This window comes from Alligator sinensis, unplaced genomic scaffold (assembly GCF_000455745.1).
Source record: "Alligator sinensis unplaced genomic scaffold, ASM45574v1 scaffold50_1, whole genome shotgun sequence".
NCBI classification, from domain to species: Eukaryota; Metazoa; Chordata; order Crocodylia; family Alligatoridae; genus Alligator; species Alligator sinensis.
This window is the reverse complement of record NW_005842059.1, coordinates 708,654-731,788: the sequence shown is the minus strand read 5'-3', so window position 1 is coordinate 731,788 and position 23,135 is coordinate 708,654. Positions and strand designations below refer to the sequence as shown.

Genomic DNA, 23,135 nt, shown 5'->3' with positions numbered 1-23,135 from the left:
ACAGCTAATGGAAAAAGGGAGGTAGCAAAAGATAGTCGGTTCCTTATGATTTCATTTACACATGCACACATTTCTCCCTGAAATCCTAGCTAGGATTCAGGAAAATTTGCACCTGGGAGAGGCACCAGGATTGTGCAGATGAATGGAAATCCACCACGTGCTCACTTGGGAACAACAATGGCAGGATTTCTTCTGCAGGCTGGACTCTAACCTCATTGAGCATGGGTGCTGTCACCACATCCCATCAAATGTAGCGAAAAGGGGTGCGAAGCCAAGACCCTCTGCCTCCCAGACTGCCGTGCGTGCATATCTATGTGAATGAGAAAGGCTAAGAGGCAGTCAGGAGCCCTCTGAAAAGGTCTGTGCATGAGTTAACACAGTAACCATGGCTAATAGCGCAGAAACAGCAGGTTTGGTTGGGCCACCACCCCCTTCAGACCAACGAGGGGGAACAAGACAGATCCTACCTGCACCCCAGAAAATAACCCATTTGCTGCTGCTAAGAGGGGTAACTGTCTGATTCCCACCCAATGCATACCCCTCATCCCATAGCATGCAGAAGAAAGACAGTTATAGCAACCATAAGATCTACAGATCCAAGGTGGTAAGAAGAGTCAGGTTCCCAGAGGACCTACTCATGGTGAAAAGAGGCAAGCTTGCTGCATCACATCATCCTTCACACACGAGCCTTTCTCTGGAAAGTGGACTGGGCTTTGACACCTTCAGCTGCAGGCCCAGCAAATTTGCATTTAGCACTAAACATCCTTAGGAGTGGATATACTCAGTGGACACCTTATCTTTCACAAGATAAGCCCATGACACTGCACATATCCACACGTATGTCCATACCATTAATCTTCCAGCCGTAGTAGGAATGCTAATACACTGCAAACTAACATTCCTCCCCCAGCAAAAAACCTTCCAGCAAAGTGAAATGGCACTCTGGGCTCTGATCCACCAACATCACACCTATTACTTCCAGGCAAGAGGAGAGCACAACACACCCACATGCCAGGGTGCAATGCATTAGATCAGTGGGTACAACCTTTTTGGCAGGCGTACCACAAATTAGCGCCCCCCCCATCCTCCCCAAGTGCCACTCCAACCCCTTCCCCTGCCAATTTGTTACCCTGGTCTCTGCTTCCTCACCTGGGCTCCCTGCCTGGCCTGCTGCTCTGCTTTCTTCCCTGTGCTCCCTGCCCAATTTGCTGTTCTGCTTTCTGCTTCCTTCCCTACCTGCCACTGTGCCGCTTGCCCCCTCCCCAGTCTGCTTCATGCCACTTGCACAGGCTGCCTGTGCCACTTGTAGCATCCAACCCACAGGCTGGCCACCCTGCATTAGACTGTGCTATAGGAGGAAGAAGACAACTTGAAAAACAAAGGCTGTCTGTAGACATTGCTTTAGTACCTCGCTTGTATTACACATGACGATTGTGAGTGCTCTATTTTTTCCTTTTTGCATGAATAAACATAAATACCCCATACGTGCTTTTCATGCTATCACTTAACTCATTTTAAATTTGCCTACAAACTCACAGGTGTTTAACAAAGGAGCAAAAGCCTTTGTCAGGGCATTTATGGAAACATTTTGGTTCTAGGCCCTTCTTCCCCCCCCATGACAAATGTCTGCATTTAAAAAAAAAGAAAAATCCATTGAGAAAAAAACATACATTTGCACTTTTCAGCCAACCTTACAAAAAATTAGATGGCTGCAAAGCCAAACGGAGCTACGCACACTTTCAAGATGCTGCACTGCCCTCTGGAGACTCATTTGTCCATTTTAGCTCTTCAAGGCACAGAGGTTGCTATATTTGCTAGCTCTCGGGAAGTTACAGGCGCTCGCAGTCAAGACCAGCGTTCAAATTTAAACTCTGCCTCAGACTGTCTCTGCGTAAATTAGGCGTCATTCCACTTGCAGGGGAGCAGGAAGGTAGTTTTTACAAATCGGTGGAGGAGAGGTTTTAATAAAAGGGATCTGTCAAGATTTTACTTTTGCTGCTTCCTCCCTGTCCTCCCACGTACAAAACAGGGCCTGCCACGAAGTGGAAATGAAGGGAGAAGGATATTTGAGGTAACTTCTGTAAAGCAGGCAGCCTCACACGCTGCCTCATGGACGCAGTTTCTGCAGGAATGGAGAATTGAACTGGCTCCCTCCCAGCCGGGAAATCATCACGTTACCATCCGCTGTGTCCAAACGCTCAGGATGCCAACAAGCAGATGACACCCCCACCGAGGGTGAGATGAAGAAGGCTCCCGCCAGCGTTTATTAAATGGGTTTCAGAGGAACACGGGGTTGGGAGGGATCTCCTTGGTCATTGAGTTCAGTCCATTAACATGGTCGTCAACTAAGGAATCCCCAGAAATGCTGCTTCAATCTGTTGCCAACCAAAACTACAAGGCACAATACCCCAGATAACAAGGATGCCCTACACCATGGGCGGGGCAATTATTTCAGGCAGAGGGCCGCTTACTGAGTTTTGGCAAGCCATCAAGGGCTGCATGACAGGCAGCCAGGGGCAGATGCATAATAATTTACTACATTTTTTAGGGGCCTTGCGGGCCGGATAGAATGGCCTACCGACCACATTTTGCCCACCCCTGCCCTACAACATGGCAGAGGGAAAAGCAGGCATTACCCATGCTCTGTCAATCCAACACCCTTCTCTGAGTCTTTTGGTCTTAAACAAAGGACTTTAAACCAACACAAGCCACTCGCAACCAGAGGGCCCAACTGGCAGAGACCTCGCCAGCATTTACACCAGGAAGAAAGGGCTAAGAAACACTCTATTCCTTAGATAGCTACCATATTTTTTTTGTATTTGGGTAATTTCTGAAGGTCCTTGCTGAGATCAGGACTGGAAAGTACCTCCTGGGCCATCAGGTCCAGTCCCTGATGGTCACAGGCAGCCACAAGATTGTTTGCTCCCACCCCTCTCGCATACTTCAACCTCAGCCCTAAAATGCACCACAGGTAAAAGCAAAAAGAGCAAAGGAGTTGTCAATGCATTGATGGTAAAAGTCCGTCTCTGCCCATTTAGCTCAAAATTTAAAATGGCAAAACTATTCACAAACATGTCCCAGGGGAAAACCAGGAGCAATGGCCATAAACTCCTAGAAGAAGGTTTCAGACTGTATAAGGAAAAACTTCTTCACAGATCATGTGACCAGACTCTGGAATAGACTCCCAATGGGGGGTGCAGGCACCTACCCTGGAGATCTTCCAAAGGAGACTGGACGCACACCTGGCTGGGGTTATTTGACCCCAGCTGTCTTCCCTGCTCAGAGCAGGGAGGGCTGAACCCGATGATCTCACGAGGTCCTTTCCAGCCCTAAACTTTCTGTGAATCTGTGGAAGAAGAAGGAAGAGAAAACAGAACACAATTTCCAACAAATGTCTTGGGTCAATATGAACAGTACACCACCCTGATGCAAAGGAAGGATAGGAAGTGTAGCAAGAGATTGACTTGGCTAAACCACAGCCTCTTTGTATGGATAAAATCAGAAAAGCCAAGGCATATACTGAGGTGCAGTTTATGTTTCCTGCTAGCTGTAACTGGCATTTTAGAAGTACATCAGAAGTAAGAGGAAAACCAAGAAACGCGTAGGCCCCTTACTGAATGGATAAGAAAAGCTAATAATGGGTGTTGCAGAGATGGCTGAGGTACTTCATGACTTTTTAAACTTCAATCTTCACAAAAAAAGGTTATTTATCAAATGACAATCACGGTTAGTGGCAATGGCATGCATGGAGGACTGGCACTCAGCTGAGAGCAGGGAATGGATAAGTTAGAGATAACTAAACTAGATGCTGTCAGATCAATGGACCCAGGACGGGATTGGGACTCAAAATGACCTCAATGAGTTGGAAAATTGTCTGAAATAAGTGGAATGAAATTCTATATGGACATGTGCAAAGCCTAGAATTTAGGAAGGAACAATTAAATGCCAACAGGTACAGGTAGGGACTGGCTAACCTGTAGTATGGCAAAAAGGGATGCAGGGCTTCAAGTGGACCACAAGCTGAATGAGTCAATAGTGTAATGCTTTTCCAAGAAAGAAAAAAGCTAGCATCCTTGGAGGTATTAATAGGAGTGTTGCATGCAAGTCATGGAAAGCGATTCTTCAGTTCTACCCAGCACTGGCGAGGCCTCACCTGGAGTGCTGTGTTCAATGGAGGCCACCACACTTCACAGAAGACATGGACAAAGTGGGAAGAGTCCAGAGGAGAGCAACAGAAACAACCAAAAATTTAGTAAACGTGAAATAGGAGGGAAGTTTGGAAGAACTGGGATTACTTGGTCAGGAGAGGAAAAGACTGGGGAGGGATTTCACAAGTCTTCAAATACAAAGTAGGGTTGTTAATAAGGATGGCAGCGACTGTTCTTTGACTCCAGAAGGGACAGGACAAGAAACAGTGGACTTAAATTGCAACAATGGTGATTTAGGTTAGATACAGAAAGAACATTAACTAGGAGACAGGTTACATCCTGGAACAGATTGCCTAGAGAGGTCGTGCAATCACCCTCAGTGGGAATTTAATTACAAATTAAACCACTATCTAAAGCAGCGGTGCTCAACCGCCAGCCTGTGGGCTGAATCCGACCCATGGGGCCATGTCACATGGCCTGCAGAGCTCCCCACGGCTCCAGAAATTTGGAAGTGGTGGCAGCATTAATTTCTGTGGCTTCCAAAGCCAACCTGCAGGGATCAAACCCTACACCACACACCTGTCCCTGGAGGTGCAGGAACTTCTGTGCCAATGGTTTAGGTCAGTGGTTGTCAACCGGGGGTACGCATACCCCTAGGTGCACTTAAAAAGGTCATGGGCGTATGCAGAACAAACCCTAAATGTGGGGCGGCAGGTAGGGCTGCAAGGCAGCCCAGCCACAAGCTCCAGGCAGCTGCAGCAGGAGTGGGGGAGGGGCGTGCACACAGCCAGGATCACAGCCTGGCATGCAGACCATTGGCTGCCCAGCACTGCAGGAAGTACCCATAGGTTCTATGAAAGGGAAGGAGGGGGGAGGTACAGGGGTGGTGGGAGCAGATCGAGGCCTGGCCCCCACAGTGAGGGAGGAAGCGGGACACAGGCAGGGGTGAATGGGGCCCTGGCTGGGCCAGGTGGTGGGACAATCGGAGCCTGGACAGCTCATCCAGGGGCACAAGGGGGCTCCTGCCGTGATGTGCATCCCAGAGGAGGCCCAGGGGGCATGTGCCCCCCCAATCTGTGCATAGGGCAGAGGTGGTTGCTGCTGCTGGCTGCACATTTAGCCCAGCTGCAGCTGCCCCAGGAGCAGCACAATGCCAAGTGCCTGCTGCCGCTGGCATTGGCGATGCATAGGGGGTGCATGTGCACCCCCTGAGATTGGCGGAGTACCCCCTGAAAGGAGCACCACTGATGCTGCCGGCGGCGCCTGTGGGTGGTTGCCACTCGCCACCCCACCCTCCTCAATGACAACTCCACCGGCGGCATCTGCAGGTAGTTGCTGATCGCCGCTACTGGCATCTGCAGGTGGTCACCACCACTGGTTGGGGCTTACCACCCCCCCCTCACCGCTGACACTGCCATGGCTGCCTGCGGGAGCTCCCCACTCACTGCTGCCATGCCCCTGCCACCAACACTGCCTGTGGGCGGTTGCCATGCCCCCCAGCCTCTGGGGGGGATGTGTTGTTCATGGCCGGTGGGCTGTGCTGCGCCCCTGCTTGCCCAGTGGCAGGATGCACCTAGTAGCACACGGGTCCAGAGGCAGCTGCAACTGGGCAGAAAACATCGCCCTCAGCAGCAGCCGCCTCTGCCCCACATATATATTGGGGGGCATGTGCCCCCTGGGCCTCCACTGGTGTGTACACAATGGCAGGAGCCCCCCACACCCCTGGACAAGCCTCCTGAGCTCTGATCATCCCACCACCCAGCCCAGCTGGGGCCCCATTCACCCCAGCCGTGCCCCTACTTGTGCCCTGCTCCCTCCCTCACCATGGGGGCCTCAATCTGCCCCCCACAGCTCCTTCCCCCACAGACTTACATGCTGGGGGGGAGGGGGAGGGGATGCATAAATGTGTGCATGCACTAACCCCCAAATAACTTTTTCTCCCTCCACCTATGCCACAGCCACCTCCACCAATTTCCTATTATCTACTAATCCAGCAGCATACCAGGCCCAAACTGTTGTGGCATAACTATGATATATATTTAATGCATATATTAATAATGCATTTAATGTTAATTAGTGTAGCCTGCCTTATATCACATAATTGGGAACATTAAAAACAAGAAAAAAATATAAAGGGGTACGTGAGCTGAAACTGAGACAGAAGAGGGACACTTGTTAAAAAAGGTTGAAAACCCCTGGTCTAGGATGATTTAAACAGAGACAAGCTCTTGAAGTCCCTTAAAGCCCTATTTTCTATGACAGGAATAGGAATATGTTTTATAGATTGTCTCTTTCTCTTCACTGACCCAGGACAGACAACATGCAAATGGCGCAGGAGACAATTAACATCAACTACAGACTAGTTATGTCATAGGCATACCTATTCATATTTATTTTTTTATCTATGCACTGACTATGCTGAACATCCTTCCAGCTTGTCCCGTTATCAGGCCCGTTATCAGCCTGGCCAGTTATTCAGGCAAAGCAGCAAGAATGGGTCGAGAACTGAAGAAAGAAGTATCTCTTCCTCATATTTGGTGTCTCTCATATTTGGAACTCCCTGGCTTCTGGAGGCCAGAGACACCCATGCAAGAAGCTGAGAAAGAAGTATCTCTTCCTCATATTTGGTGTCTCTCATATTTGGAACTCCCTGGCTTCTAAGGGCCAGAGATACCCATGCAAGAAGCTGAAGGGCCAGAGATACCCATGCAAGAAGCTGATGGATAGGCCAATGCAAACAGCTGAGTGGCAAAAGGGATATGATAAGAGCCAAAGGGGAATGGCAGAGCTGTCCCGATTTTCAGGACCCTTGCAAGTGCTTTGAAGTTCATGGGCAGCATCAGGCAGCCACGTGACCGGGACCCAAAGACAATGTCATGAATACTGCCCAAACCAACTGTAGTGAGGCAACAGGAACACCGAGACAACAGAGCTTTGGGAGTGCGTGTCCTCACACAAAGGAGAGGGGGACGCAACCAGTGAGAAATGATTAAAGGGAGGCCACATGGCTCTTAAAGGAGACTTCATGGCCAAAAACTCCATTCTGGAGACAGAGGACTGAAGATCGTGGCCTTAGTAAGTCACCTGAACTTGTACCCTCTATACCTTAGTCACCCTTAAAGAGTTCTTGTTCCTTTAGTTAACACAGTAACATTATTTTTTGCATAATTACCCTATAGGCAATGCCTAGATATCTGCTACAGAAAGACTACTGTGGATACCAAAGTGCTGTTACTTATTCAAGGCACAATTGGAAAGACTCGAAAGGTGGCCAAATGTGCATCAAATTGAATTATACTTAATTAACCTAATCAAGCATTTCTCTAATGAAAACATGTGCTTTTTTACTGGCAGTTTCTGACTCAACTACATTCATTCAGTGTTCTGGGAAAACTATTAAGAAAACCCATCTGTCCTCTTTAAATAGAGAAGCTATTTTTACCTTTATGATGAGCCAAGGCAATTCTAAAACAAATGGAGTGGCTTGAGGAAAAAAAAGAAGGACTGGAGAGACAGCTGCTACCTTGTGGTTATCGGAGTGCAAAGTGGATCAGAGTGCACTGAATTTAAGACTTGCACTCATAGCCCAGCTGTGTGGCACAGAGCCCACGGTCATATAGAGCAAGTCAGAGGATGCCTGTGCTGCAGCCAGACTCAGATACATTTGCTTATTAGGAAGGTGAGGGCGTGTAAGAGGGTGTCAGGCAAGCAAGTCTTTATGCCTTAGAAATCAGAGGCTGAAGAAAAGGGCAATGACTGAGAAAGGGGCAAGCGAGACTGAAGGACTTTGGCACCTAAGTCTTGCCCAACGCCCATTGCCAGTGCAAAAATCCAGAAAGTCCCCGTGCAGCCAGCACCTGAATTCTGCAAGTATCCAAGTTTTTACATTACAACTCCCCCAGTTCTGCTGCTGGACAACCCCAGAAGTGCCTCTGGTCTTAACAGGGGACATTGGCAACAACTGCATCCAGAAACCAGACAGCCCCTACCTCAGCCTGCTCAGAGAGCACCGAGTAGTAGATCAGGCACTGCACACAGCATGGCTGCCCGAGGAGGTTCAAATCTTCCCTGCCCACTTCCATAACCACTAGGCTATCAGCTGCTCTGGGGAGGGTCCCTCTCCACCCTTCCCTTCTTGATGCTGAACCACTTTGCACAGTGGGCTTGAACGTTCGCTGGGCCAGAGAGGGAGCTCGCAGGAGAGGCTCTGTAACCTAGTGGTGAAGGTATTTGCCTAAGGCAGGACTCCAGGCTCCTGCGCCTGCCCCGGTGCTGGACTGTACACGTTATATTCCCTGGTCAATGGAGAAGATCTTGAGCAGAGGGAAGATCCTCTATGCAGCTCAGCATAAGGCATGTAAGTGCCTGGAAGACTCCCCCACCTTCCCTACTGAGTACCATGGACAACTCCCACGCGGACCGTAGGGAACACCATTCGGACAGGCTTTGTCACCGGCCTAGCTCAGGGTTGTGGATTCTGATATGGGGCCAGGCATCAAAAACTTAGCCCTACCGTTGAGGCACTTAGATCCTTTTCTAGATATTGCCCGTGGCCTTACAGATCTGGGTCACCAAGTCACCCAAGGACGGGAGGTTGTGACCATGCAGTAGCCACTCAGTGTCTTGTGTGGTTCCAAGTGGAGAGAGATGTCCCACGTGAGCATCCTGAGCACTCCTGCTGGTCTTCTCAGAGGAGCTGGGAATCTCCCTCCCCAAGCACCGCAGCACTGGAAGTCCCCGATTACTCTATAATCCTCCCACCTTCCCACTCCAGACCCACCCAGTTGTGGATTTATCTACTGGTGTCAGCAGGGGAAACTCTCACACACCTCTTGGCTGCTCCAGGCAGACAAAGGCTGCCAAGAAATAGAGCACAGGCCAAATGCTGCTTCCCATTCCCATGCGGGGCAATGCAACACAGCTCTCCTCATCCATGAAGAGCTAAAGAGAAGCCAAGGCAGCCAGAGTAGCTCTTGCAGCGTCCGTCAGGCAGCGGGGGAAGAGCAAGAAAAGAAAGCACTGTGAGCGTGGAGAGGAACGAAGGCTGGAGGGGACCAGGAAGACCGGGTTTAGAAGTCAGCCCTTGGGTCTGAACAGTAGAATCCACACAGCTCTCTCTAGCCACCATCAAGAAAACCCATCATTTGTCTGCTGGAGGACTTCACATCTTTACCAGGCATTGTGACCAGCAAGAAAACTTATTGCTCTAGTACTGCCTGCTCTCTTCGAGCACAAGTCTTACGAGAGATAGCATTTTCCTTAAAGACTCAGCTCCTGGAGTCATGTGATGTGAGAGAATCCCAGCTTTCATTTTAAGTAAGCTGGCAACCCTCATTTTGGCAGAGATAAGCTGGAAAAAGCGAACCACAAGCACACACATGAAGATCCACAACAAGGAGGCAAACAACCCCCAAATCTGTGATTTTTCAAACCATCAATATCCCTGAGGTTTGGGTGCTCACGGCTCTTACCGCCTATATTTTTATGAACAATTTCACAGGAGAGGGGGACATAACCATCTTCCATTTCCTCTTATGGAGGATGGAAGATGTTGTGACACTTGAGAAGATTTTGCTGGGCAAGAATATTGCTGCCCAGCTCCCTTTACGATGCAGGGAGCAGCAGATGACAGAGTGGTACAGTTATAGCCACGCACACATACACGTGCCTGCAAGTACACAGGTTCACGCACTCCCCTCTTCACTGACTCACACACACAACACATAGCGGGATCTTACACATGTCCAATTCCTAAATATCCCACTAGCAACATAAGGTCACAGTAGGCAAACACAGGCCCTTATTGTAGCACTGCAAAGCTGCAGGCCCCAGAGGACTTGCACACTGGGAGTATTGAATTCCCACCTTGTGCCCAGGTGGAGATTCCCAGGTTCCCTTGTGCCCAGGGGGAGATTTGCCTGCTGCAAAATCCCTGCAGGCGCCGACTGCTGCAACCTGCTCCTACAACCAGGTAGGCAAGTGCCCATGTGCTGCAGCACTGTGTGACCCTTCCCCTCTGGGAGGACCCAATGCCAGGGAAGGAGCCTGGAGACCTCTGCAATACAATAGCAAGTTGCCGCCCTACCTTGTACATTTATATATATCAGGTCCACAGGACCAGGCACAATGGTTTTTTTGTTGGTTATCCATTCCTGGGACTTCCCTTTAGCAAACCTTTCCCAACCCCATCTCTCAAGGCAACTTTGGGGAGGAGGGGGGGATCCAAAATATTAAAAGCTGTTCGTGACAGATGAGGCTGCTATCCTGGTTTCCTAAAGATCAGCTTCTTTGGAGCAATTTCTTCATTTGATGTTATGAGCAAATTAACAGCAGCAGCAACTGGCAATGCTCAGATGCCCTCTCTCTGCAGAACATCTTGGCTCAAACAGAGATTCGATAGTGGCCAAAGGTTGTACAAAGACATCAAGTGTCACACAAAGCAGCGATAAATCCTTTTGAGAAACAATTTCCAGAGTACTCCTTCACTCACAGCCAGATGCGACGAGGTGCTGAATGGAGCTCTGTGAGTACCGGGGAGGCTTGGGAGTACGGGGGTATTTCTGTTTGGGTTTTTCAGTTTAACCAACCAAAAGAAGCATTTATAAAATGGTTTCAAGTTGAACAAGACCTTCCAGCTCCAGCTGTCTTTTAACTGTTTGTTTGGTTTTTTTATAACTGAATCAGAATAAATCTGGTCCACAAATACTGCTTCTAAATTTAAAAACAAAAAATCAAAACATTTCATTTAGTTTCATAGTTTCATAGTTTCTAGGGTCGGAAGGGACCTGGACAGATCATCTAGTCCGACCCCCTGCCATGGCAGGAAAGAGTACTGGGGGTCAAACAACCCCAGCAAGATGGTCATCTAACCTCCTCTTAAAAACCCCCAGGGTGGGAGCCTGCACCACCTCACTTGGAAGCTGGTTCCAGCCCCTAGCCGCCCTGACCGTGAAGTAGCGCCTCCTGATGTCCAACTTGAACCTTCCCTCCGCCAGCTTGTGACCGTTATTCCGGGTCCCTCCTGGCGGCGCTCGGGGGAACAGGGACTCCCCCAGTGCCTGCTGGTCCCCCGGACTAGTTTATAGCAGGCCACAAGATCCCCCTCAGCCTTCTCTTCTGGAGGCTGAACAGATTCAGGTCCCATAACCTTTCCTCATAGGACCTGCCCTGCTGTCCCTTGATCATGCAAGTGGGCCTCCTCTGGACCCTCTCGATGCTGTCCACATCCCTCTTAAAGTGCGGCCCCCAGAACTGGACGCAGTACTCCAGCTGCGGCCTGACCAGGGCCGCATAGAGGGGGAGGATCACCTCCTTGGTCCTGCTTGAAATGCATCTGTGGATGCACGACAAGGTACAGTTGGCCTTCCTAGCTGCCTCCCCACACTGCCGAGCCATGTTCATCTTGGAGTCAGTAATGACTCCAAGATCCTTTTCCCCCTCCGTGCTGACAAGAGGGGAGTTCCTCAGCCTGTAGGTATGGTGCCGGTTGCTCCTCCCCGGTGCATCACCTTGCACTTGTCTGTGTTGAACCCCATCCTGTTCTCCTCCGCCCATCCTTGTAGCCTGTCAAGGTCCGACTGTAGCCTGTTGCTCCCTTCTATTGTGCCCACATCCCCCCACATCTTGGTGTCATCAGCAAATTTGAACAGGGTGCTTTGCACCCCCTCATCCAAATCACTGATGAAGATGTTGAACAGGGCGGGCCCGAGGACCGAGCCCTGCGGGACCCCACTGCCCACGTCCTTCCAGGCCGAGAAGGCCCCATCCACTACCCCCCTCTGGGTGCGGCTCTCTAGCCAGTTGGCGACCCATTGGACTGTGTGGGTGTCGACACCACAGTCCCCCAGTTTCCTAATGAGAACGGGGGGAGAGACAGTGTCGAAAGCCTTCCGGAAGTCCAGGAAGACTATATTCACTCCTTCCCCTGCATCCAATGATTTAGTGACCTGATCGTAGAAGGCCACCAGGTTGGTCTGACATGCCCTGCCGCTGATGAACCCGTGCTGGTTGCCCCTGAGCATGCATTTCCCTGCTGGCCCCTCCTGGATGTGAGCCATACTAATTTTCTCGAACAGCTTGCCCAGGATCGAGGTAAGACTGACTGGCCTATAGTTTTCCGGGTTCTCCTTCCTCCCCTTTTTGAAGATGGGAACCACGTTGGCCCTCTGCCAGTCCTCCGGCACCTCTCCAGAGTACCACGAGTGCTCTGGAGAGGTTCTAATATTTAGAAATATTAAAACAAGCTCCACTCTCCCCTCCCCCCCCACCTTTTTTCTTACCTGAAACTATTTGCCAAAATTTTAATTTGACCTTGAAATCGCACTTTTCAGCAAGTAAGCAGTCCAAAAAAATCCCACCTGGCTCTAGTGCTGGTAGCCTCCTGCAAGAGATCAAGTGCTTCAGCTCCTACCAAAATCAATGCACACTGAAGCTGAGTTTTCAGTAACTCCCTAGAAGCACTCTGGACAGTGCCTTGCAGGCCCTGAAACACCAAGTGCTTAATAATACCTAGCTTTTACATAGCACATTTTGTCAGGGGAGTGGTGGCTTTAGTTTACAAAGGGGGAAACTGAGGCACTGGAGTTACCCAACAACATAGCAGCAGAACTAAGAATAAAATACAAGTTCTCCAAGTCTCAGTCCAGCACCCTAACCATTAGGTCAATAAGGAGGCCAAAGAAATATATATATTTCTTTTATATATGAAATCAAAGAGGGCCGAATCTCAGGATGCTAGTTTGAAAGCTTTTGTCTAAGGACCATCTACTCCAGGGGCTGGCAACCTGTAGCCTGTAGGCCTGATCCAGCCCGCAGAACTGGGGATTGGCAGCACATAGTGGCAGGAGCAGTTTCTCTGCCCTGCACGGTGCATTTCTCTGTCATGGGCTCCGTGCAACATCTAGCAGGCGGCCACCCTGACCCCTCCAGCTCTCTGTGAAGGGCTGTTCTTTTGCCCCACTACCACAGGGTTCCCATTCAGCATCATCCCTCCCTACATCTGGTCACTTTTGTTGCCCTTCTCTGTATCTTTGCTAGTTCTTCTCGATCCTTTTCCTGGTGGGTGAGGGAGTACCGAAACTGCACGCTCAGGCACTGTCCACCATCTGCCCATGGTCCCCCTCTCTTCTCCCTATGCCTCGTCCCTGGATAATATCATCCATAAACACGTACGTAACCACCATGATTACAGCCAGACCCGTGTTTATACATGGGCAGGGGGGCACTTTAATAAGAGCAGCTCCAAAGCTGCTTTAATTAAAGCACCCGGAGTGTCACATGTGTCAGCAGCTGCACGCTGAAAAATGGTGGTTGGGATGCTTTAACAAAATCTCATTGAACAAGCTTTAGTTAAAGTGCTCCCCACTGCCATTTCTCAGCATGGGGATGCTGATACATGCGACTCTGGAGTCTGCTGGAACACAGTAATTACCATGCTCCAGCAGACTCAGTTAACTGATTAATCAAGTCTGCTTCGACATGCTGTAATTACAGCACATCGGAGCAGCTTCAATCTATGTGTATAGGCACCCCTTGTGCCCAAAGTTAAAGTTAAATCTTGGCCTGCGTCTCTCACGGTCAATGTTATGCTGCCAGCTCAAGCTCAAACAAACTTTCCCCACCCTAACTTCTTCCTTTCTGAATACCCTTACCCACCCACTGGGCATCCTCTTAGACTCAAACCTCTCTCTAGGTCCTCCTATCCCTGGTGAGCTCTTCATGGCATCTCTAAGGTACAATTTCTGATCCAGCCCCATGGCTAAGTTTCATACCCAGGCTCTCATTTCACTCATTGCAACATCCTTCTCTCCAGCTTTGATAAATGCAGTTTTGTCCCTTCGCAGCCATTTAAAACACTACCAAAGTCATACTGCTATCACTGCTCTTTTTCTATCCTTCCACTGCATGCCCTTCCCCATCTTGTCAAACACAAGGTACTTGTCCTCCTTCTGAAGGGCCTTCACGGCTTATCTCCAACCTGCCTATCATCTTGCATTCAGTATCAAGAGGTCGGTTCCAGACTCCAATAAACGCCAGCTTCCGTCATCCACTTGTTAAAATTTCCAGGACAGACATTTTGGTGTTTTTTCCCCACACCATTCTCCCTCACACTACAGAGCCTTTCCCCATAAATATCTACAAAGGTACTTCATTCCTGTAGGGACCATGTCATAATACATGAAGGAAATTGAGTTCGGAAGAGATGATGGTATGTTGGAGTATATCCTTATATATAGGTGTGGATCAAATCTCCAGGAATTCGTGATTCAAGCAGAGAGAAACCCAGATGGACAAAGCGCTAATGTTGTCACGGTGGAACATGCCAAGCCTCAAGCAAAGCAAAGGAGTCACTAGAGGTATGTCAACATAGGAGAAAAGGAGATAACAATAACAAGAAGATTCATGTGCCACCACTTAGCTCCAGGTCATCTAGGACAGTGATTCTCAAGCGGGGGATGTTAAGTCTATGTTGAGTCAGGGATGAGGGTAGTCTTATGTAGAGTTTAAATTATGGTTTGTCTGGGATGGTTTGGATAGGGATGATCCTGCTTAAGGAAGGAGTTAGACTAGATGACCTCCAGAGGTCCTTTCCAGCCCCACTTCTCTATGACTCTATGACACCCTGGGGTGCTGCGAGAGCCTTTTAAAGGTGGTGAGAACTGCCGTGCAATATTAGCACTCTTAGGTGTGCAAACACCTACACAAGATAAACCTAGAGACGTCAAACAGGAACCTATAGTACCAAACCTTCTGACTTCTTGTGGTCTTTCCAAGGTCTCTGCAATGGAAGAATTGCTTTTTTTCCCCCCCACAGTCAAAAAACCTTAAGTCTAACAAGGGGGGCCCTTGAGTCTAAAAAAAAGTTGAGAACCAGGGATCTAGGAAAAACCCACCAAAAATGGGCTAAGGGTAAATAATGTTTTGGGGAATAACGAGGTAGGTAAATATGGAAGTTTCAGGCTAGAGCTGCTAAGAGGACATAATGAGAAATTGAGGGGGGGGAGGATAAAACAAAGCAAGAGAGAGGGTTCTTTGCTAGCGAGACCTGGTTATACTTATACCAGCCACTGTGGGACACGTAGACTCTCCCTCGCTAACCCAGTTGTAAGTATCCTGATCAGATGCTTGTAACGGTAGTTAGTCAGGTAAGAAAGGCTGCAGCACTGCCATCTAATAGATAGTTGATGTTTTTCATACTATTTTAAAGCATTTACTTAAAATAACTGTACAGCAGCTACTGGCCTTTGACTTTAAAGGAATTTTAGCTGAATTCATGACATGCACAGCTGAACTCCAACAGTTATCCTCCTTCAGGTCTCTCTTTGCCACGATGCAGTCGAACAACAGTAAGGTCAGTGGTGTGCTGAGAACAATGTTCTTACGGCATATGACACAGTCTCCTTGTCTCCTCCCCTCTGTATGTCTATACCCAGCTGTTGGCTCCGGCTGTATGCTTGAATTGGTCAGCTGAGGCAGGGACTCTGTGCGTCCCATGCCTATACTGCGATTTCATGCATGTCTAAAGCCAACACCAAAGGATAGCCTGGCCTTACTGGCTGGCATTGCACCCCCTGAGATCAGAAGAAAGGTGGCAAACCAAAAAGAAAGATCATGGCAGATGGAAAACCGCAGGTATCCACTCTCTGGTCACACAGAATTAGCCAACTGGTTTCAAGCACAAAAGAGTTTTGCCACCAGTGTTGCACAATTGGACACAACGGCTGACAGGGTGCGACTGCGGTTATGGAAGGAAACGTTGCTCACAATCAGTTGCCCTGAAATGGGCCTGGAACCCTAGGTCCTTCCCAGAGGGGCTGATATGGACTGGTCAACATGGTGATGCCTGAACCGCCTGCATATGCAAACTGGAAGATCAGAAACAAACATGATCAAATGGGGCTACTCTAATGGCACGAATACATGCGAGTGCAGGGAAGTGCAGACCATGGATCACTTGCCTGTTTGCTGACTCCTTGGTGAGACCTGTATGAAGGAGGACCTCACTGCAGCAATGGAAAGAGCAATTGCTTGTGCACAATACTGGAAAACCATCTCGTTTAAGGCAAGGACATGAGAAGAAGTGCCTGTACACAGGTCACAGGGGTGCTGGGTGCTCTGGTACAAGAATACAAATAAGTAATATTATTATTAGTTGGGCCTGAGTGCCACAGTGATTCTTACAAGGCTGGGAACCCAGCAATAAACAGGCTACTTCAGTTATGCCAGCAGCAATTTCAGAAGGATTCCTCCGCCCACCTTCCTGAATCCATCCAATCCCTCAGCTTCCTCTTCTCCCCACTCCACAGACCCTCCAGCTGGGTGGAAGGGTCCCCCAGGACTAGGGTCAATGCCCATTGAGGACAGATCTCTGGCTGCTTTGAACTCCCCAGGCTTGAAGCCATTGAAGGGATCAGCTGCAACTGCCAACACCAGATTTAAGCCCTGTATTCACCAGTGAGGTATGTCTCAAAGCAGCTACACACTGAGGGCGGGGATTTCAGCTACAGATTCCAAACATGACAGAGAGCTGATCAAATATCGTTAAAGAAAACTTTCTAAACTGACTTTGTGAACAATATTCTCCCACACTTTCCAATGCAGAGCTGCTATTTTGCACCCCCTCCTCCCTCCAAAAAAGATTTTAAACATATAAAAAATAACCCCTTCTACTACGGAGGGCAATTGCTGAGCTTAGCCTTCTGCAGTGAGGCCAGCTGGAAGCGCATTGTATTCTGTGCCCGGCAATAATAATGCACACACATCTTCTCCGACCTGCAGTTACCATGGAGGTGCTCACCTGCCAATGATTTCACACACCTGGCAGCACATCAGCTTTCACAGGCTGGAGCCGGGGGCACAGAGTTCTCCTGTGGGCTTCAACACTCCCATCTACATGAATTTTTTCCACCAGGGACTAGTACCAGATGGACAATATTCTTCAGTTACTGAGAAGCCTGGGGGGCAATAACATATCTCCACCCTCTTGGGCTGCAGGAGCCCCATAAGGGCATGAAAGCAGGCAGTAAAATAAAACTGGAAGAGCTGCTACAGAGAGGAAAAGGCTCCCTTTCCCATGCAGCCACCCTGTTGAATCGCTCCATCCTCCCAATGGGACTGCCAGACAAGGCTGGTTTCCAGGGTCCCTTTCTGGGTGAATGAAAGCATCTCTCCAAGAAGGAATGGCCGCATTTTGTGGCATGTATCCTTCCACCCTACAGCTGCCAACCCATTGCCTTTTGGAGTGAGCCCACTATGTAGGAGGAACAACATGAACAAAACAGCCAGCTTGCTCTTTGCCTTGCATGTCACAAATAAGCTACCAGGAACCGCCAGTGCAAAATGCTGTAATATCAGTCAGGTAGGCAGAATCCAGGGACTATATCCACTCTGGGGTTGCAATAGTTTGGTAGAGGAGAGATGGAGCAAATACCATCATCCTCTTTTCTCCCCTGTCCCCACTTCCTCCAGGCGTCCTTGGAGCATGAGACATCAGCCCCTTCTTGGAACAGCATTGTGGGCTATTTGGCTGGTCGGCGACATACATCACATGGAGCAAGGACAACAGCCAGGAAACCCATTCTGGATTGCACAGCTCAAATGAGAAAAATGACAGATTCAGACATCTAACTAGAGACTGCCATTGGTATGGTTTACAACCAGAACAGATTGGCTAGAAACGCAGACGTTTCACATACCTGAGTGAATTTGTCTTCTGAAGAACATACAGCGTAAGCAGTGTTGCCGTTCAAGAAGGCAGCGACGCGCTCAATTTACAGAGTTTCTCTCCCTCCTCTCATGCCCCATCCCCCAGACATTAGAGTTAAGCTCATAATGAATAATTGAGCAAACACTCTCAAAGCACACCAGCAAATCAGTGATAGATCATACAAATGGAAAATGAATACAAGGACTCCTTAATAACTACTTAACCTCGAGCAGGATTTCAACCTGTTTCAGGGACATAAGAATAAACGATGCTGCTTTTAAAATGTAGATGCTGGCGAGTCTTTCCTAGCAATTATCACCATTATTTACACTGCTGCAAACCTACAGTCAGGCAATACTGCAGAAGAACTAAGCCAGATGAAACGACAAGCTTGTTTTCACATATGCTGGGATCAAAAGGACACTTAACTGTGATAAAACGCTACAGAGCAGTGCGGATGCCTCCCTCGGGAACCACTACTGCCATTAGTCACTGGGATAGTAAACACGGGACTGAAGCTGCAGAATTGTTCCCCAGGCAGGTAGTTCTCTTGCCTTCTCAGCTACATGGGGGCTTGTAGCATGGGGTCGACATTAAGCCACAGATATATCCACTCACCCGTACCATGTTCTTGCTTGATTTCTACTCAATTTGAACAACATGCTTGCTGAAAGGTCCACGGCATAGTGAGACCAAAATGCATCACTTCAGTGGCTCCAATCACTGTATATCTGCAAGATTTCTGAGGCCCCACTGTTAAAGGTATGTAGGTACCTAAAGATGCGTGTAATCATCTGCATCCTTGGTACCTAAGTACCCTTGAAAGCGTAGCCACAGGGTCTACCACATACATCGCAATCAGGGGAGCCCCTTAAGCTTTCTTCTGATGGAAGAAATGTTGCCTGCCGCCTGGTAATCGCCCCCCATTTCCACAGCTGAATTGCTCTCTGCCTCTCCACTTCCAGAGCTACCCACGGAGCCGCACATTTCCATAGGGAACAATGCGAGTTCCAGCAGGCAACCAGCCTCCTTCCTCCTGCTTCGTATTTGGATGACTTGGCCATATTAAAATAGAAATATTCCCCTCACACGGTCGGCTTCTGTGGAGAACAGCCTTCGTTTCAATGCTGATCAAAACAAGGAGGAAATAGGGATTTTCAATATTCTCCAACTGATTTTCTTAAAAGGAAAAAAAAAACCACCGCATTTTGAATCCATATTTTCTTCTGAATGCTATTCCATGGGGATATGTTGTAAGCACAAACAACAGCTCTTTAGGAAACTCACTGCGTGCTGAGTATTAAGAAATAACAGGATCCCGATCAATATTTCCACCCGAGCAAGCATTTTTCAAAATTTCCCTTATGTCCAACACAAACAGATCTGGCACAGGTTTATTATTAGAAAGCAAGAATTCAAGCAACTGAACGCCAGAGGAACAATGAAACAGGCTATTCAAGAGCAGCTGCTGTTTTCAGAGAAGGAAAAAAAAAAAAGGATTTTTACAGGCCTAGGTAGTTTCATTCAGTAAAATCTCCTACAATTGAATACTTTACCAGTCGAGACCCATATGTGAACTGTAGCAAGACATGAAATGGGCAAGTAGATTTGCTTCTGAGCGTGCAATGCAGGGTGCTAGTTAAAATATAGGCGCGTGGAATGGGAGAGTGCTTCCTAAGCCACTGAGTTAAGTCTCTTTTGTGATCCTTTGTCCAAAAGGTTGTGAGAAAACCCATTCTAACTGCTTGCAGGCACCGCAGCCAACAAAGCACAAATAAAACTAGATCATGCTACAGGTGATGAAGAGGAGGCACCACCAATGGTTTGTCAGTGCAGTGGCAGAGACTTGGTTAGGGTAAAATATGTGCAGATGAAAAGGAAAAGGACTATATCCCACACTGAAGAGCAAGGCAAAAAAGCCCAGCCCATCCTTACCAATCTGACCTGGGAGAAAACTGTTCCCTGACACCCAAATCTAGCAGTAGGGAGTTAAACAGAAATAGAATTAGGACCCAGCTTAATAAAACACAGCGTCTTCTCCTCCTGCGTATCTGGGAGATTTCTAGATCATGAAGGTCTGGAACTCAGCAGCAACGCAGAAAGCCCCAGACACAGGCTGCGGGAGCAGAGAGCTTTGCTCACAGCAGTCCTGACTTTCCCTTCTGACCTTTCTTTCCTTTATACCCTCTTGGAAGACTTTCCGTTTGATAGGACTCTTCATACCGAAAACTATGAGAAATATGCCTCTAAGATTAAAGGCACATTAAAGTGATGTTGGCTCCTCCCGTGGCAACATCCAAGCTGCACTCAAAACAGAATTGCTATAGATTGCTAGTCACCATTTTTCTGGCCCTCTCTTCCAATTCTTGAGTCAATAAGAACCACTGGCTCATCAGTGGTATAAATCAGAGCAGTCTCATGGCTGCTCTAGTATACACCTTTGGCTTTCCTGTTGCAAAAGAAATGTTCTTGCCATGTCCCCTTTCTCCTAGGAATAGTCCCTGGATGTTTCAGGTCCACCCAGGGCTTCCCCGAGTCTGGAGGACTCCTCACATGATCCGTTCAGCTAGCACTGCCATCGCTTTGCATGCATGTGAATGAGGATCCATAGTATAAAGTTTTCAAGGCACCAGTTAGATTTCAAAGCCAAGATCCAACAAAGGACTTGTGCTGACTGAATAGATATTACCGATGTGGACTGCAATATCCACATATTACAGCTATTACAGATGTGGACTGTAATATCCACATAAAGGTTATCACCGAGTCCAGAGAGGGCTGGTTTATTTGTTGTAATGCTATGTTTTCTCAGGTCAATTTTTACCTGGGACAATATTTTTCAGATCAAAACACTTACTCTATGTCATCGAGTTTGTTAATTCACCATAAACCACCCAATAATTTGACAGAACAAGTGGAGATGCATCTACCATTGTAAGCATATGAGGGACAAAATACATCATAGAACAAAATGAATAACCAAACTCAATGACTACATTTACTTGTAATATCACACATCAACTAATTCTCTGAAGCAAAGAGGCTGAAGGTAGCTCTCCTGCCATTTCTGGTACCTGGTTTGAGAAAGATTAAAAAAACAAACAAACCAGCAATTGCTTAAATGTCTGCTTGGATGCTATCCCAGGTCAATCAATTTGGATTTGCACAGAGAAACAGACATACAGCAGACATTAGTTAAAATCTAAATGACATTTCCTTGAGCTCTCAATGATAAGAGTGAAAACTCTGCAGGACAACTTTCAGTTATGTATGATTAATTATTGCACCAAGAGAACTACAATCCCTGAAATGAAATCTTAACACTTCTTCCTAGTCCTGACAAACTTGAAACAGAAGAATCTGCCTATGTGGCCAACGGCATTTCTGGATCCCACGGCTTCTTTTAGGGGTTCTGCCATTTCCTTTCCCATGTCTTACAACCCGGGAGGAAAGAGACTGGCTGGCCCAAGTGCCGACTAACTGTATGAGATCAACTGCTTCTTTAGTGGTTCAGGATATCCCACACAACCACCTTAGTCTTACCTGTTTTCAGGGACTATTGGATGGGCAACCCTCATCTCTGTTAGATACTTGCCAACTGAGCTCACATTTCTGTTCTCTCTGTCTCTACTACTCTGTCTATGTAGTTGCCATCTTCTAGATGATAAAAGTTTCTTTGATCCTTTTCTTACTGAAGGAATTTTATGTTTTACTAATGTCAAGGACTGTGTTTTTCCTATTGCTCCAGATCACAAATTATCATTCCTCCTTTTAAAGAATATTTTTTAATATTTCACATGTTGCTGGGTTTTTGGTTGTAGCTGTGTTGGCCTGATATAGGCAAGCGAGATTCTGAGTGGATGTGATAATCTTTTATTAGACCAACTAATTGGTTGTAGCCGTGTTGGTCCAATAAAAGATATCACACATCCGCTCAAGGAACCGGGCCATTTTAATACTTCAAGCTTATACCCTGGTTAGGTACCAACACCTTTCAAAAGTCCTTTTCCTTCTGGAACCACACAGCTCGTGTCTTGTCTAGAAGGCAACGTACACTTGGGAAGAAAATTAAAACATTGAATACTGTATAGCGACTCTAGATTTAGAGGAGATAATCCATACAGTCTTTGATTTCCCTCAATCACTTTCCTTTCCCCCCCTGCTTTAGGGTTCCTGTGAGAACAAGACATTATAGCAAAAGAAAATGACATACACTGCCATAGAGGTGGATAATCCATCAGATTCGTAACGCAGAAAAATGCACAGCTCGAACCCCGAAACAACAGGTGCATTGGACTGCTTAGGCATCACCGGGAAGGTTGATCCATACAGCCTTCATCCTTCTGCTGGTTACCCCCAAAATTAGCTGGCTGAAATGTATAGTCTCATAACATCTCCCTAAAACGTGACACTGTGGGACTTAGTGCCCTTCTTGCTTCTTTATAAGTTAGTCCTCTAGAGGTGAGATCGGAGCAGAGGACGTTACCCTCGTCGGTCAGCCTCTTGGAAGCGCTTGCTGGCGAGACAGAGGGCCTGGAGATGTGCCTCAAGCTGGGACCGGAGAAACCAGTCCCGTCGGCGTGTGCACGTCGTGAGACTCGCACTCACCTGCCAAGCAACATTTGGACTATTTTGTTTAAACGCCCCGCTTCCTGTGCCTGTGGGGAGACGGGCGGGATACGCAAAGGCACATCTCGCGATCTCACGCGTGCCCTTTACAGGGCACCAGAGCAATTAGGAGTTACCGGGCAAACGTATCTCCTTGCAGTGACAAAACGTTCACGGCATACCTAACGCCGGGCATGGCCCCTCTCCGTGCAAAGCAGAAGGCACTGGGGCCAGACACTGGTTCAAGGAAACGCGACGCAATAAGCCCCGAAGCCCGTGCTGAGCTCGGCGTTTAGTGTAAGCGCTGCGCTCGCGGCCCAGCACCGCCGGACTCGCTTACAAGAGACACGTAGTCCTAACGAACGCTGTGCAGACCCAAACCCTCTGCACGGCCTCACCCCGACCCGAGCAGCGCTCCTGCGCCCACGCTCTCGAGAGCCAGGAGGGGACGCGGGCACGGGCGCGGCGGGACCAAACGGAGACCTGGCGCCCGGTTTTACCGCTGCCACACTGCTCCGCTCTGGACGCCAGCCTTCGGGGTGCCCCCGCTTCGCCCCGCGCTCAGGCCCAGGCTGAGGCCCTGGCAGCGAGCACGAGGGGACACACGGGCGCCGGCCCACGGAAACCCTCGTGGCGCGCGGGGGCTGCGTGGGGACGGCTTCTCCCGCCGGGCG

General features: G+C 48.4%; 1 protein-coding gene across 1 annotated transcript in view; it reads right to left on the bottom strand.

Annotated features, from left to right (window-relative positions):
* Positions 1 to 23,005, bottom strand: part of SYT16 (synaptotagmin 16) — a 166,597-nt gene extending 143,592 nt beyond the window's left edge. Inside the window, exon 1 of the mRNA XM_025203494.1 lies at positions 22,962 to 23,005. The gene's annotated coding sequence lies outside the window, so the exon portion shown is untranslated. The remainder of the gene's footprint in view (positions 1 to 22,961) is intronic.
* Between the last annotated feature and the right edge of the window lie 130 nt (positions 23,006 to 23,135).